Source organism: Hoplias malabaricus, chromosome X2 (genome assembly GCF_029633855.1).
Source record: "Hoplias malabaricus isolate fHopMal1 chromosome X2, fHopMal1.hap1, whole genome shotgun sequence".
In the NCBI taxonomy this organism is placed as follows: Eukaryota; Metazoa; Chordata; class Actinopteri; order Characiformes; family Erythrinidae; genus Hoplias; species Hoplias malabaricus.
Window position 1 is genome coordinate 7,021,562 of NC_089819.1, and position 14,835 is coordinate 7,036,396.

Here is a 14,835-nt window from a genome sequence, read left to right on the forward strand (position 1 = left end):
GTTTTACCTTCCCCAGTCACCAAGGCAATGCCTTCAAAGGTACCTTAGTACTTTTAACAGGGGAGAATACATGTACAATATTTTATTTAAATTTTTATTTCAACCTTTATGCATGAAAAGAAGAAAGTAGTGAAACTTAGGGAACAGGAGTGGTCCTTAAGACACTGTTTGAGGGGACATTTACAATGTTTCTACCTTTAGTAGGCAGAAATGCACATGTGCAGTTAACTTTTCTTTCCTGACAGTGTATAGAATTTCACATAAAGGAAACAAACAAATGGAAGATATACCATTGTGAGGAATTTAACTCTTACAGGTAATATTGCACATAATTTTTGAAAACAAATCCCCACCCGACTTTCTACTTTTAAGAGGTTAGCTTTAACACTGGACTACATGGAAGGCCAAGCACTGGAAACTGGAACTGACCAACCAAGCATTTCTTTTTCTATACTAGGAAACAAAGTAAATGTATAGATTAGAAGGCATGGAAAATGACCATATTGTGAAAATGACTCAAGCACTTTCATAAGATTATATTGGGATTAAGAATAAGGGTACCAGTGAGAAGACCTGTCCCTCAATACAACAGCACTGCCAGTAAGATTAGTTCATCAGAAGACTGAATACTGCAAAAAATTATAATTCACTGAAATGGAAATACTATATTGGAAATATTATAAAAGTAATGTGGCAGCAATCGCGCAGCTCCAAGGACCTGGAGGTTGTGGGTTCAAGTCCTGCTCCGGGTGACTGTCTGTGAGGAGTTTGGTGTGTTCTCCCCATGTCTGTGTGGGTTTCCTCCAGGTGCTCCATTTTCCCCCCACGCTCCAAAAACACACATTGGTAGGTGGACTGGTGACTCAAAAGTGTCCATAGGTGTGAGTGAATATGTGTGTGTGTCAGCCTGTGAAGGACTGGTGCCTCCTCCAGGGTGTGTTCCTGCTTTGCACCCAATGATTCTGGGTAGGCTCTGGACTCACTGTGAACCTGAACTGGATAAGTGGTTACAGAGAATGAATGAATGAATAAATGAATGAATGAATGAATGAATGAAAGTAATGCAGCATAGGTGTCTATAACATTGTGCATTCCAAATACCTTTTTGGGAATTATATGCTGGCATTTAGACCAGACTGTAGGGAAAATAGTTCACGGTTAGAGCAACACTGGGAATAAGGTTTTAGCACAGCGATCTCTCAGACACCTCTAGTGTGTATTTAGAGAGTCTGTGATGAATAGTCGGCCACTAGCAGCCCAGTGTGACCTGGCCTGTTTGAACTGAGGAGGTGGGAAGAATGCAGTTAAACAGCAGCACAGAGAAGGTGAGAGAGAGAGAGAGAGAGAGAGAGAGAGAGAGAGAGAGAGAGAGAGAGAGAGATGACTTTGGTTGCAAAAGTCCCACTCTGAACAATGTTGTGATGAAGTCCCATACAATGTGATGTTGCAATGAATTCAAATGTCTGCCCAATATGTTTAAATGGTTTCTTTGAAATTCACTTTTGAAAAAGAGCACTCCTGCCACTTTTGGTGAGGAGTAACAGGATTGAAAATATGAACTGTCCAGACCATATTTTTCCAACCTCAAACTCAGCTTCAAATGGAGAGCAAATGGCTTTTTATCGTTTACTGGCATCATCAAGAGTGGGCAACATGGTGGTCCAACAGGTAGTGTCACTGTCACACAGATGCAGGATACTGGGGTAGTGGGTTCCAACCCCAGTTTGGGTACCTGTCTGTGAAGAGTTTGGTGTGTTCTCCCTGTGTCTGTGTTTCCTCCATGTGCTCTTCCATTCCTTCTATAGTCCAAAAGTACATGTTAGTAGAACTAACTATACAAAAGTGTCCATAGGTGTGTCTGTGACTATTGTTGGAAAGTATTTAATTTCATATTAATTTTATATTTCATTCTGATTCTGTTATACTTTGTTTTAGGTCACTGTGAACTCGTTCCAAGTTGTTTGTCTCTTTTCTGCCTGTTAACCACTAGTCTATAAATTTGATGATTGGGGGAAGATTGTTTATGGAAAAATTGAGGGTGATAACACTCACTATAAATTGTGTATGCTCCCACTGATTGTGCGAGAGAGTGGCCAAAAGTGCTACCTAGTAACATCTCTGTAAACCTTTTCCATCTCTACTTTCAAATAAATTCTACTTTCTCTCCTCACAGGTGCATTGCTCAGTCTAACTTATATTCAGCAACCTCTTCAAGCACGTCAGTGGAACACTAGTTCGAGGCGCAACGCCTTTCAGCTTATCTTCAGCACTTCTCCGGGTGCTGCCACAGTTACAGGCCCTTAGAATCATCCCCCAACTCCCACCCTCTTAAATACAGGGCCCCCTGCCTAAAGGAGAAAAGGAGCATATTTAATAAATTCAATGAATATTTGTTCATTTCAATACCTTATTATTATTGTGTAACATAGCTTATATGTTACAGCCATAAGAAAAATTATTCAATAGATTAAATAATTGATTGTTAATTTGTGTACCAGTTATATATCTAGAATTGTACATAACTAGTAATACCTAACTTATTTTAAACTTTAAGATGCACACAATTTTAGCCCTCCTTTGCTCTAGATAAAATCTTACAAAAAAATAAAAAATGACAGTGGACAACATTTCCTTGTTCCATTTTCTGCCAATTAGTTTTGGCCATTGATCCTGGTGGTGGAATGTTTTATCTTACTCATTTTTTTTTTGTAAAGACAGAGAGAAATATATAGAGAGGGAGGTGTGTTATTGTTAACATGGTGACTGAAGTGTTTTCTATGTTCAGCAAGAATTAATTGATTTTTGAAACCTCCTAATCCAAGGTGAAAATAATTGCTACAAATGACAATAAAGATAATAACAACTGTTTCTACAATGGAAACTCAAAGCACTCACAGCTTAGCACATTCGACCTTCACAGGAAACTACTGAATAGATGCAGCATGAGCAAGACATGGTACCAAAAAGACATCTTAAGCTTTTGGGGGTTCTGAATAAAAGGCTATGCAATCCAAAGATGTCTGTTATAGTATAATATCCAGTTGGACTTGAATACAGGAATGTTTTCTATTGTTGGGAATTTATAGGCACAAAGGAGTGATGAATATCTCTCAGTGTGGCTGAGACTAGACTCCCAATAAGGGCCAAATACAGAAAAAATATCTCAAATACAGTGTTTTCATTCAGTGGCTGTCCATTTGTATAAAGCACTTCAATTGATATCTTTTAAGGGACAGGGGTATACAATGAACATGCTGCATTTATTGGTCAAGCAGGTCTGAGTACTGGCACTGGAAAAGCATCAAGTGCTATGCTAAAATTGGATCTTAAAAATAAATGTGCCCAAAACATTGCCTAGAGCAATGGCAAGATATATCCATTTGGTTCCACAGAGAACCTTTCAAAGGACAACAGTTTAAACAAGCTGGTAGATCAGTATGTATAACCAAATATATCAGACCGGATGAACAGTACAATCCAGATGGTACACCAGCAAAACCTTCACAACTGAGCTGGTTAACAACCATAACCAATCTGAAAGACTGTAACTGTAAGTCTGTGATTACATTGTCAGCTTTTTTATGGTGTTATATTGGTCAACAAGCCATCAAGTTGAGAGAAAGCAATATAGGAAGATATGGTTTAATTTTAAGTTTAAGTGGTATATGACATTTTTTCTTTTGGTCCAGTTATCTGGACTAGCTTGAATTACAGAAGGGTCGGTTGGTCTATGGGGGCAGAGGGTGGGATATAACCAGAGCTAGACAGGACTGAGGTCAGAATGGATGGAGTGCTGGGAGGCAATTGTGAGGCAGCCGACAGATTCACAGGCAGACGAGAGAAATTCCAAATGGTTTCACAAACTCTTAGAAGCCCCCCTTTAAACTACAAGCCAGAGTAGGGGACCACCATCTAAAGCATTTCTCAACTGGACCACCAGTTAAAGCATTTCTCCATTGTGAATAACATAAAGGCATGCATACACACAGATACACATACAAACACCTGTAAATACATATTATGGGGAATCTGTTGGTAATCTTCTAAGACTGAAATTTAAATGTGTGTAAAAGAAAATTTTCTTCTGCAAATATTAAATACTATATTTATAAATACGAACCCCACTTCCAGAACTTTCTCTGGAGTGATGGAACTCTATTCAATGTTTTGGGATGAGCTAGCATCAGGGGAGGACTGAGACGAAAAATTGGCCCTGGCATTTTGGACTAGACCGGCCCACCACAGTCGATAACGCACACCTTTTCTGTCTTTTCGGTCTCTCGAATGTGTATACCAACTGTGAAACTCTTAAAAACCACATACCTTAAGCCATGCAATGAGTTAACAGAAATCAGTGAGAGTGGACACATTAAATACTTCTAAAAAGTGTAATTTATTAACACTATAAAAATGTATACTCCACCACTCCATCACAGTAATGAATCTTAAAGCAGCATTCACGCTATTGGGTGTGCCAATGTGTTTCAGGAAGGAAGTAAAGAGAAAGAAAGAATAGAGATAAGAAATGATCGATCAGATGCACCAGCGAACAGAGTCAAAGGGAGCAGGAGTTTCATGACATGATTGGGGCAGCCTTGTGTCAGTAAAATATAACTAATGGGCTGCAGACTAGAGTGTTTCAAGGGCCACTGGTTAGGACTGCTGTACTCACTTTTTTTGCCAAATGCATTCCCCAGGCAGGACCAAGGGGTTGGTGTTTAACAATATGACTGGGCTGCTGATCTATTGGTTTTATGGGCTGGTCAGATATAAATACAAAAATAAGTGTCAGGACTGTCGGCCCAAAGTGCACATCTGCCCAATGGGAAAATCCCTGGTATGCCACATGGCCAGTCCATCCCTGGCTGTCATGACAGAACTAACCATCCAATGTCAGTACCTAACTTTGTTGTTATAGCTGCAATCTAATATTCACAGTAATGTTCCAACATCTAGAGTAAAGGGTTCCAAAAAGAACAGAGGAGGAACAAATTCACTCTTAATTCAGAAAAAATCTTCAATGAACAGGTGTCCCAAAACATCTGGTAATATAAAGTTTATTACACAAAAAGTTTCTGTACTAATGGTAGATGCCTCAATGAACACGATTGAGTCTGGGAGCTACTGGAGTGCAGAAATAGTGTCTAGAATTTTAGTTTGAACCTTGAGTCTTTTTCAGTTTTGAGGATTGAATCTTAAGTCCGGGATCGGGGCTGGAATCTGGAGCCCGGAGAAGGAGGTGGAGACTAGAATTAGGACTCTGTAGCTTGGTGTATGAAGTCTGGAATTGGAGTCATTTGTCTAGCTGCTGATGACGATCACAGATCTAAGATCATTTGTTGACTTTGAGACTGTAACCAATGGAATTCTATTAGCAGACTTGCAACTGACTGTGGATCAGCAAAAAGAAAAATTTGCAAAAGTAAATCATAAAAATTTGGTTCAGGTTTTTTATGCTGTTTGCATATATTATGTTTTTCCAATTAGCATTAACGTTCCAGAAAACTGCTTTTCCTGACGAGCATTAGTTATTCAATATATTGTCAAGGTATGATATTAGTATCTAGTTGCATCAAATTTGGTGTAATCAATAAGCTGCATGTTTTCTTATTAGCTTTATGTTGTTTGCAGAGTTTGTGTAGGTTGTTGTGACTCAGTGTCATTTACTGGAGTTCCCAGATGAGGGGTCTATTTCATGGCAGCCACTGGGAGCTGGGGGACGTTGTATTGGACCCAGGGGACCAGGCATGTTTGAAACACGTCTGAATAATCTTCTGAACTCTCAGAGCAGAGAAAAAGAGACTATTGATGTTTCAGTGCAGTGAAAATCTACTCTGGAAGATTAGCAGAATGCTGCCAGCCTCAGTAAAGCTGTGAATAAAAACTACAGCACTTCTTCTACCAATATTTAAGTGGAAACACAAACATATAAATATATACAAATATACAAGTTACACTCATGCACAACTTGTGCAAAACTCATAAATCACACATCTTCTAGATGAAACTTAAATATGACTTTTTTTGTAGTCACTTAAAAGCTGGGAAAAACTAGCAAAAATTAAATATGCCATTATATTTGCAGGTTTTAATTTTTCCAGAATATGTTTGCATGAGGGGCGGCACGGTGGCGCAGCAGGTAGTGTCGCAGTCACACAGCTCCAGGGGCCTGGAGGTTGTGGGTTCGATTCCTGCTCCGGGTGACTGTCTGTGAGGAGTTGGTGTGTTCTCCCCGTGTCCGCGTGGGTTTCCTCCGGGTGCTCCGGTTTCCTCCCACAGTCCAAAAACACACGTTGCAGGTGGATTGGCAACTCAAAAGTGTGAGTGTGTATGTGTGTGTGTCTGTGTTGCCCTGTGAAGGACTGGTGTCCCCTCCAGGGTGTATTCCCGCCTTGCGCCCGATGATTCCAGGTAGGCTCTGGACCCCCTGCGACCCTAAATTGGATAAGCGCTTACAGATAATGGATGGATGGATGTTTGCATGACCTTGCATTAAGGTGTGTGGAAGCAAATTCTCTATTGTGAAAGTTTTTATTTAGAAAATGGGTGCAGAAATTCCTGAAGAAGTTTGTTAAAATCTACAGTGAGTGGTGAAAGTGGGGCAGGGTAAAAATCATGTGCTGTTTATTCAGGCTTAGGCTTCGAAGCTTGTACAGTAAGCATGTCATACATTGTTTTCTTTATGATTTTCAGTGAAAATGTCCCTGAATATTGGAACATTGTGGTGAGAATTTCATTTTATTCTGTAACAAGAACATTGAGAACAAGAACAACTCTAACTTTCTAGAACTTACTCTTTCACACTGAAGATGGTTGCATAGCCTTTGAACATATAGCAGTTTCACACACCCCTTCTACTTTTACATACAGGTGACTATATTAAAAACTCTGCTCTACTTCCACTTACTTTAGTTGAAATGCATTTATATTTACACATTAAGCTTCATGACATTTTTTCCACTGTTACTAATACAATGGCAACAGACTTGGAGGAGAATAATAAATGCCCATTCTGTTTCATCATGCAACATGCAACCAGTGATGGAAGAAGAGGGACAACCATTGTATATATACAGAGAGACATAGAGAGATATGACAATTATTAGCTCTAGTACTGTTGTCCTTAGACATTCAGAAAGAGATTATCACCTAACTGTTACCTCACTGAATAAACAGTCGATTAATCACATTTAATTTTACATTGCGAAGGGAAGGTATCCCTGGAATACTGATGGCCAGTGTACAGTAATTTGGAAAATTTTGGCACCCCCTTTTTGCTGGTTTTATATCTTTTGATAATATTTGATGTTAATTTTGAAGTCCACAACTACTGCAGGGATTGCATTTTTTAAATTTAAGCCCTGGGACAAACATTAAGCATAAAACGCAGCCTGTTGCATCCCAGCCCCCCTATTTTATAGTATACCTTTTTCCAATATGTTAAACCCATAACTAAATAGACAATTTGGTGTAAAATTAGCAAAGAGACGCCATGTTGTAAGATTCTTCTCAAAAGAAACTTGACTTCACTCAGCAAAAAAAAAAGAACCAAAATGATGTTGGACCCTGTTCTCAGAGCCCTTTCCGCCAAGACGGCCGACGGCATCCAATTTGTTAGCTCTTGCTCAATAAGCTAATAGTTCTAATGTGTGAAAATTGATTTCTTGTGCCTCCTCCCCTCTCTTCCCTTCTCTCCTCCTCATTTTTTTCCATTTCTGTCCTCCTTCTGTGGCTGATTTACGTCCTTCTTATTGATAAACCTATATTGATTTCTTTTTTGTTGCTGCACAGTAAAAGCGTTTGTGTTGTGTTTGTGGGGCCCTTGGTGCGTGTTTTCTCACAAATTGGCCAGGGCAGCCAAACCGGGGAAGGATAAAGGCCAAGGTTTGGGATTTCAAACAGAAGATTTTGTTTTCCTTAGCTGGTGTCCTTTAACTTTAGCCTCAATCCATCTTCCAGTAAAAGTGCTGTTACTTTAAAAACGTATACAAAAGTATAAATCCTAACAACTGATTAAGTTCTGTGTACATCAGAGTTCAGACTCCGGACAACATCACAAGGCTCGTTCTCTCCAGGGTCACAACTCAAGTATGAGTCTCCATCTCCTCAAAAGACCTCTAAGTTTAGATGCCCAATTCCAACTCCAACTTCAGATTCCAGATTCCTACTTCAGATCTTCAACTTTAGACTCCAGCCCCAGGCTCCAAGACTCAGGATTCCAATTCCCCATATTTGTAACCCAGCTTTAGACTGCAGTTCCAAACTATAGACTTCAGATTTTGATTCCAGCACCAGATTCCAGTTCTAGACTTTAGACTCCAATCTCCAGGTCTAAAAATCCAACTCCATATCCAAGAATTTAGATTCCATTTCCAGGGTCCTGGACCATCCTGTAATTAGTCATAAGACACTCAGTGTTGAGCCATTGGTCTGATTGAATAAACAAATAAGCTGCTCTAATGTAAATGAGGAGTATTGATCAGCGTGGACAGTAAAAATCGACGGCAGATAATGGAGACGTGGATAAATCACTGCTGACCTAAAGAAGAGCTTTTCCATATGAGGTTTGGAGGAAATGAACAAAGGCCACCTGTTTACACAGCACACTGAAACTCAGCTTCACAAGACACAATAGAGTAGAGAGAACAGATTTGGGTAAAACTATGAAATCAGACCTCTGGGGCATACTTTTCTTTTGTTTTTATTGTCTTTAAATAAAGTTAAATATAATGTTTAATACATTAATTATAACGAATACTATTATTGTTAAAAGGGGCATATTTAAACCCTTTCATTCAAATTAAGACAGTTCCCTGGGAATTAAACATATAATTATTTGATCAAAACATCACAAGGACCAAAACCTACAGCAGTGTTCTCCCCCTGTCTAAACAGCCCTGTTGAAAATGGCTTGTTTCAGCACATGTTCTTTTAAATGAGAAAGAGTCATGGCTCAGTTCAGTGCTAGACCCCAGGAGTGAATTCATTAATTGGTAGAGCTATAAGTCCCCAAATAAATGTGCACATGCATGTTAAAAAATGAAAAACTTTTTCTTATAATGCCCCCCCTTTAATTGTACTGCTAACATTATTACCACTAATACTACCATTATTTTACTACAGTAATTTTACTAATACTATTATTATTACTGCTACTGTTATCATTCCAATAAGAAGAAGAAGAAGAAGAAGAAGAAGAAGAAGAGGAATAATGTTAAAATGCAATGCATGTTTATAACAAAATTACACAGGATTATAATCACAATAACAAATTTATTATGAACAAAACTGGCATTTCAAGCATTTATATTTTATTGAACTTAATCTTTTGTTTTAAGATTATATTAAAAATATGCAAATAAATAAATAAACAACTACACTGAGAGAAACCATATATTCTACTCAAAATTTTCTTCTCAAAATGTGTAACTGGAAAGCAGCATAAAAGGGCAAGAGCAATTACAGAACCGCAGGAAGGTAAAACTATTTATTATTATAAGGTATTTAACACTTAAGGTCCAAAAAATTGTCATTTTATGTGTAATTAGGTTTATATAAACTCACTTTTACCTGCAATGTATTATTACCTACATTAACTAAAAAAATAACTTGTCAAAATGCAGTGATCAGCCAAAACACAATAAGCAACAACAAAACCGAAATTGAACAAAGATTCTGACAGTTAACAATTACACTTACGCATTGGTTACCAGTGTGAATTATTGATTTTAGAGCTGGAAACAAAGTGTCTCACTGTTCAATTAAGCAGATGGCGCCGCCTTTTTCTCACTCAGCACAAACTGCTGGAGTGAGGCCGAGGTCACTGTTTCTGAGCCCTGGACCTTGGCAGTGGTCAGTATTTATGTCCCATGGTGTTTTTTATGGTGGTTGGAGATAAACGAGTCGTTTATTGCCACTGTAAGCTCACGGCTGGCTGAAGCCGCCAAGAAACGCATCAAGGGCTCTTCATTATCAAATTATTTACAGGTGGGTGACTGATTGATGGCAAGATTGAGCAGCTTCGGACTGACCAACCCTCCACCACTGACCACAGCAGCTTTTATTAAGAAATAGATCGTCTTCTCAAGGAAAGACAATATAGGTCTCATTCAGTATCAGAGGCCTCACATATTCTGTTCAAATGAAATACAAGTTTACAGTTGTTTATTCAATAGTACGAATTTACTTGTTGAAATTCAGTTATTCTGATACTGTACAACTAGATGAGCCAAGATACATGTCCATAAGTCTGTAATACTATATAAAGTCTGTAAATTGGAAGTTGAGAAATCATAATGAAATTAATTTAATAAATACATTGTATTTAAAAAATAAACTATTATTGTGTAAAAAATATAAAAGTGAAAAAAGACTATATTGATTTAAAAACAGATAGTTATTTTTTCCTTGTTTCAAGGATTTTTAGTTATGTGTGTTTTTGATCTGTTAATCATATAATTTTGCAATGAGACCATCACTTATCAAATGTGAGGCACTAGATATTAATTTATTTAGCTATTTATTTGGCTACATACTAGCAAATATTTGGCTATTGGCTAAATATAAATTTTATTTTTTAATAATTTTATTTTTTATTAATTTATTTTTTAAATGATAATGTTGTTTATCATTTAAATTGTTTACTCTTTTTAAAATTTTTATTGTTATATTTTACTTTTTTGCAGATAGCATTATATATATATATATAGTCTAAGGCAAATGATTGTAAATTGAATGATTTACTTCATAGAAATCTGCTTTTTTGCAGTGTATTGTACCCATAACAGATTTCCACACTTGTGCCCCACACATTGCATCCAGATACTGTGGAGGGGACAGGTGCAGAGCAGCATGGAAAAGACCCATTTGGACAAAGGATTAAATGTTTTGAGTGATTGGGAACGGAGCATAAAAACAGCAGGCGGCCAGCAGACCTCACAAATATAGATTACACTCAGCAAGCAGCTGAGAGCACACGGGGAGGGGGTTATGGGTAAAATGTTGTGATATCAGATAGTTACACCTACGCTTAATCTAAATCAATTGCCATTTTCACAAGTCTGGACCAATCCCAGGGGAAGATTTTTTTCACACATAATGGTCATCATCTGATGTCCAAACTCATGAAGTGTTGTGAAGTCTTTTTTAGTGTGAATATCATTATTGACTCCCTGTATCAGACAAAAGAAAGAATATTTATATATAAAAACTTCTGGATTGTTCCAGATCTGAAGAATTTAGCTTGATTTTTTCCTGTCCCTTAAAAACAAAATTTCTTTGCATTTATTTACAGAAGTTTCTCCTCAGAAATAGTTTCCCGAAAATAAAATCAGTATATGCGTATTTATATAGAAAATTATATAAATGAAGTGACATTTGCACAGCATTCTACTTAAATAAAACGATTTCCATCCATATACATAAAACTAAGTCTAAAATAGCATGGGTTAAAATACAATCTTACATTGTAAAAATGGGCGCATACCAAACAGCTGCCCACTCAAGTTCCTTTGTCTTTTGGCGAAAGTTATATCCCCCTGAGGGATCTCTATAACCCAAGAACTGCTGATTATAACATAAGGGTATTTCCTTGCTCCAAAACACATAATCCATAGGGGGCTTAGCACCTCCTTATCTTGTCCCTCTTTCTCGACTGACACTACCTCTCAGGGTGCAATGACATGACGATATCTCAGTACAACAGCTTTCACACACACTTGTACAGATCATCTATTACCTGAAGAGTGAGTGAGCTTTTATTGCCACAGCAGCCATACTCTCATCTTTTTGTACATCTATGTCTAATCTCATTATCCCTTATACGAAGACCTAATGAATACATATAAATAACTAAAACAACGTAGAAACTTGTAGTTTGCTCGTATTCAATATCCACATTGTGCAAGTTACACCTGCATTCCATTGATATATTTAGTTTTTAGACCGGAGAGTTAAATTAAATTTAAAGGTTTGCTCTGAACATCTGAACATAAGAATAAGGTTTCAGTCAACATAATTAGGACAGTAGTTTTCAGACAAAGTCAGCAAGAAGCCTAAATGATAGGCCTGTATAGCTATACAGGGCAAGCTAGCATAATGCTAAATCTAATCAATAGTAGGCATATGAAAAGTAGCTAGCTGACAAAGCTGCCAAAGAGACTAATAGTTCTTGCTAATAAGCAAGCTAAAGACAAATTGTCTAGGCTAATAGGCAACATCCTTGTTGTACTAAACCAGACATCAATATCTCAAACGATCAATCTCACAGCTGTAAAATTGCAACTGCTACAGGAAGATGTGTCAGAGTGACAGGAAGCACTTATAAGCATTTATATGTCTTGTATGTGACTATGGAAACATAAGAGATAGAGAAAGAAGGGAGCGGAAATGTGTGGGTGGAGATACGGGGATCTAACCATTTAAAAAGGGACCTCAATCTTTAAAAGCAAAGACTAAGCACAGAAACTGGAAAGTAACTCAAAATGAAAACTGAAAGCGATATGATGATTATAACATGATATAATGGTGCAACAGCTATAACATACTATTATTAAATTAGATTTCACCATAAGAGTTGATGATGATTAGTTTTTCATTTTTAGAGTTAGGTCTAATCTCATAGCCACAACCAAAAGGTTGATGTGTAAAACCCCAAATATGTTGTATCTGTGATTTTGTTGTTGTTTTTATGTTCATTTGTTTTTAAAATAAGAACTATAATATAATATAATAGAAAATAATTATAATTGAATTGCAAGATGATACTTAATTTGTTGTTAGGATTATAGCTTTACACAGAAAAGTATGCAGTCAGCTCATCATTTAAACTTTATTGTAGTAAATGTCTAAGCTCTATCTGTGTATCCACTGATGGGTTGGTCAGACTCAGGATGGGGGAATTAAGAAGTGGATCTTAACACTGCAATGCCCCCTAGAGTTAGCTTCAAACAGTTTAAGAGAAAAAAGAAAAAAAAAAGTGAGATTAATGTCAATAAGTTGTTCACACTTTTAAAAACCTCCAGTGCCATTCTTAACAGAATCTATAGAGGGTATAAAGCTATTTTGATGAAGAGATATAACACTGCTTCATTAACAGTGCATCTTCAAGTCAAACCTAGGCTAGTATAAGTTAATAAGTTCATTAGAATCAGAATCAGATGCACAGTGATGGACATAATAAACATACACATGCTAGCCTGAGTTCTGTCCCTCACACACAAACACACACAGACATGTTTGGTGTATTTATCTGAGGACAATTTCATTAATTCATTCATTATCTGTAAGCGCTTATCCAGTTCAGGGTCGCGGTGGGTCCAGAGCCTACCTGGAATCATTGGGCGCAAGGCGGGAATACACACTGGAGGAGGCGCCAGTCCTTCACAGGGCATTAATTTAAGTAGCAGTAGGTATAAGTCAGACATTGAGTTAAAGGATGACTCTATGCTACTAGGATTGGAACGTGTACACGGGACGAAGTTAAAATACCGTTGTACCAGATGGAAACTCTTAACCAGTGGAGGATTGCCTAGTTGTGGGTACCGAAGCGTGTGCAGGTCTGTTACTAAGATACATACAGGTAAAGGTGTGTTTGAGTTCAGAAATATGTATGGAAGTATGTTTACCAATTCTTTTCCTAGATGGGATCATGAAGGGATGGATTGGGGTAGATAGTTATTGTTGTTTTTGTTTTGGCTGTACCAGTCGAGTGTCCTCGAATCTTTTTTTTAATATTTTGTGTAGTTTTTTTTTTTTATTATTCTGGGTTATTTGACTTACTAAAAGCTTAACGTCTCCCCTGCCATTGGAATAGATATTTCTTGTCTTTTAGGAGTATTTATAGATCTATTGTGTTTTAACAGTATATTGCTAGAAAGTCGATTAGTGGGCGGTATTGGCCAAAATATTCACAAGGGTTTTTTTTTCTTTCTTTTTTTCTTTTTGATTCTTGTATTTTCCTTATTGGGTATTTTTGTTGTTGTTGTTGTTTTATTGCTTTAATCATTTTGGCAGTTTTTGAGCTGAACCATGGTAATTAGTGTGGAGTGTTTTTTTTTTTTTTTTGCTTTATTGGGTTATATATATGTGTGTGTGTGTGTGTGTGTGTGTGTGTGTGTGTGTGTGTGTGTGTGTGTTTGTGTGGGGTGATTATCATTAATTTTTTTAATTATTTTTAATCATTATGGTGGGATTGGATCCAGCCTGTATAATTGTCATTGAGATTTGAATTTATTTTTTAGGTTTTTTTTTTCTCTTGTGGATTATTTATCGATGCTATCTGCTAACAAACTTCTTATATTTTTTTATTATTAATAAAGTGTATAAATCTTGCTCCAACTTCTGTGCTGTCTCCCCTCATTCAGTGAGGCTTTTTCGGGGATGGGAGAAAATTAGAATTTTGAGTCATTGTGGTGCCATTTAGGTTAAAGGGTTGGGATTGTTATGATAGCCCTTGATAGAAGTTGAAGTTGGTGAGCACCCGATGCAACATCTGGCAACATAGACACACACACACGGTCGCCAATCCACCTACCAACGTGTGATTTTGGACTGTGGGAGAAAACCAGAGCACCGGGAGCACACGGGGAGAACACACCAACTCCTCACAGACAGTCACCCGGAGTGGGAATCAAACCCAAAATCCCCAGGACCCTGGAGCTGTGTGACTGTGACACTACCTGCTGCACCATCGTGCCGCCCCACATGACACTTACAACACCTTTTCCAAAAACTTTGGGAAACTGTCAATTTTAAAAAATGCAATGATGTGCAAACCATTTAATCCCTTTAATCAACTTTTAATCCATTTAATCAAAACTAAAGACAGTACAAAGA